Source organism: Sceloporus undulatus, chromosome 7, assembly GCF_019175285.1.
Source record: "Sceloporus undulatus isolate JIND9_A2432 ecotype Alabama chromosome 7, SceUnd_v1.1, whole genome shotgun sequence".
Lineage (NCBI taxonomy): Eukaryota > Metazoa > Chordata > Lepidosauria > Squamata > Phrynosomatidae > Sceloporus > Sceloporus undulatus.
This window is the reverse complement of record NC_056528.1, coordinates 2,903,470-2,906,594: the sequence shown is the minus strand read 5'-3', so window position 1 is coordinate 2,906,594 and position 3,125 is coordinate 2,903,470.

Here is a 3,125-nt window from a genome sequence, read left to right as displayed (position 1 = left end):
CGAGGGGGCGGGGCTAACGCTGGAGGGAGGGGTTTGGGAATGGGGCGGGGCGAGTCCTGAGGGCGGGGCTTGCGGGACCGGAAGTAGGTGACTGCCTGCCTGTCAGGCAATGAATGGGGAAAGGAGGTCAGGGTCGTTTGGGGAACCAGGGAGGATGCATACATACACATTACTATCTCTGTGTGTGTGTGATATATCCTATTATATTATACATACCATACACACACATATATATTATTAAATTTTATTTATGAAGCACTATAGATGTACTGTACACAGAGCTGGACAAAAAGTCAATATGTGTGTATATAGATCTATCTATCTATCTATACACACACACACACACACACACACACACACACATATATTGATTCCTTTGGCAAAAGGCAGAATATAAATTATGATTTATATATACATACATACATACATATGTGTATACACACACACACATATATAAACACACACATGTGTGTGTATAGATATATATAGATACATATTTACACACACGCACGTGCGTGTGTGTGTATATATGTGTGTGTGTGTGTGTGTGTATATATATATATATATATATATATATATGTACACACACACATAAACCACAATAACCTCCAAAATGCACAAAAGAGCGATGCCTCGGAAGAGGGACGATTAGTGTATGGAGAGACGTGGTGCCCTGGCCTTTGGAGTGCTCTCAAACTGGGTTATTTCTGCCGTGCGTCTTGGGCCTCAGCCCAGTTCTCAAACCACTGCCCCACAACATTCATATTTTGCTTCCTCACAATAATGTGAACATACTAAGCTTAAATGCCATCATTTCCCCCCCTTCCATTTCTCCTTCTCTCCTATAAGTCACACGGAGGAAACAGAGGGCATCAAAGCCTGAATGCCACAGGAAGAAAAGGGGAAAGAGCCACCCTACAACCGTCTCATTTAATGAAGACCTTCACATGAAAGCCCCTGAAAGACAGGAACTGGAAGGGAGCAAATATGCTGGGATCTGAGAGGATCGCTGCCATGTACACAGCAAGCGGCAGCCAGGGAAGATGATGAATTATTGAAGGGGAAACGGAGGCTGCGGGGAAGAAAAGGGAGACGGAAACATCACTCGGGGATCCTTCTGTCAGCATCGCGTTAATTAGCGCACGCCGGGAAGCAGGGAGCCACAGCCAGAGCCGTCTTCTGCTCCTGTTTGCTGGGAGACCTGCAATCCAGGCAGCTGGGCACCCTTCGCCATTGACTGAGGCGGCCTTCGAAGGAACCGTATGCTTCTGCCTTGTCCTGGTTTGGCTGCGCAACTGCGTAACCACTTCGGGTCAGGGCCCTGTATAACATTCTGCATTGTGTACTATCATAGAATCATAGAGTTGGAAGAGACCGCAAGGGCCATCCAGTCCAATCCCATTCTGCCATGCAGGAACTCTCAAAGCATCCCTGACTTAAAGCCATCCAGCCTCTGTTTAAAGGCCTCCAAAGAAGGAGACTCCACCACCCTCCAAGGCAGCATCTTCCATTGTCAAACAGTTCTTACTTTAGGAAGTTCCTTCGAATGTTGAGGTGGAATCTCTTTTCCTGCAGCTTGCGTCCATTACTCCATTGGGTCCTGTTCTCTGGAGCAGCAGAAAACAAGCTTGCTCCCTCCTCAATATGACATCCCTTCAAATACTTAAACAGGGCTCTCATATCACCTCTTAACCTTCTCTTCTCCAGACTAAACATCCCCAGCTCCCTAAGTCCCTCTTCAAAAGGGTCTGGTTTCCAGACCCTTCACCATTTTAGTCGCCCTCCAATCCCATAAGTACTTGAAAATAAGTACCAGTGTTCTTAAGACCTAGCATGGCCTAGTGGTTTGAGCACTGGACAACGACTCTGGAGACCAGGGTTCAATTCCTACCTGGCTGTGAACCCAACTGGGTGAACTTGGGCAAGTCACAGGCTCTCAGCCTCAGGGGAAGGCAATGGCAAGCCTCCTCTGAACCAATCTTGCCAAGAAAACCCCAAGACAGGGTCACCGTAAGTAAAAAATGACTTGAAGGCACACAAGAAACACACACCAGTGTTGTTATTCTCACGCAAGGACACCTAAGATAGCCTTGGACAGTGTATGAAACACACACTGCTTGCCTTTGGTGTGAGCAATGAAAACCTGGATATTGAAGAAGGCCTTTGGGGAAGATCTGAATTAACTTCATTAGCACCTGATAAAGTATACAGCATCCATGAAAACGAATGGAAAGCATTTTTCTGGAGGAGGCTGAGCCTGGAGGAAAGGGACAGGAGCATTTTTATTACTATTATTCACAAGCCTCTGCTGCTCCTGACCCAGTTCCCAGCCAAAGCGATGGTACAATCTTCCAGAGATGCATGGAAGCAACAGCCAGGAGGCTATTTTTCCCCTTGGCACAGCTCTCCAAACCTCTTTGGTTTTGGAGAGCCGTTAAAAATAGCCATAACTGGTCAAACCTGCAGTGCTAAAGCCTTTTGAAATCTATGTACCCAGGTATTATTTTGAGGACCGTAGGATCCCTTTGGCTTCGTCTTGTCCTTTGGTTTAACAAAATACATTTCAAGGTGTTAAAACGCACATCTTTACAGTAGATCCTGCTGTATGTTTTGCATCTTTGCCCGACTCCTGCGGCTCCCTTTGTGTTACGCATCCTCCGTTTTAGGTGTAACGGTTAATTCAGTCATCCGCAAGCCCAAGGCTTCTCCCAGCCCTCCTTCCATCTGGACAAAAACCTCTCCGCTTCAATCTCTTTCCCTTCAGCCATCCAGAGTAATCTCCTTTGAAAATTCATTTCGGATTCTCCCATAATCCCGCTGCCGCCCCAAAACTAAACCTTCCCGTATGGCGGCGAAAGTGGATTAAGCCTCATGCTAAGACATTTTCATTTTCCCTAAATTGAATTCCCTGCTATGGTTTCCATCCTGACTCTTTTTATGGTGTTCAGAAGAGACAATCAATACATGACACTCTTCCCTTTGGAACCCCAAATCTCTCACTTTGGAAAAATGTAAAATGATTGCCGTTTTTATTATTCTTGCTGAGAAGAATAAAAGGAAGGCAAAGTGTTTTTTGCTCTCCTTTCTCGGAGAGAGAGAGACACAGAAGCAAAAACGGAGCGTGT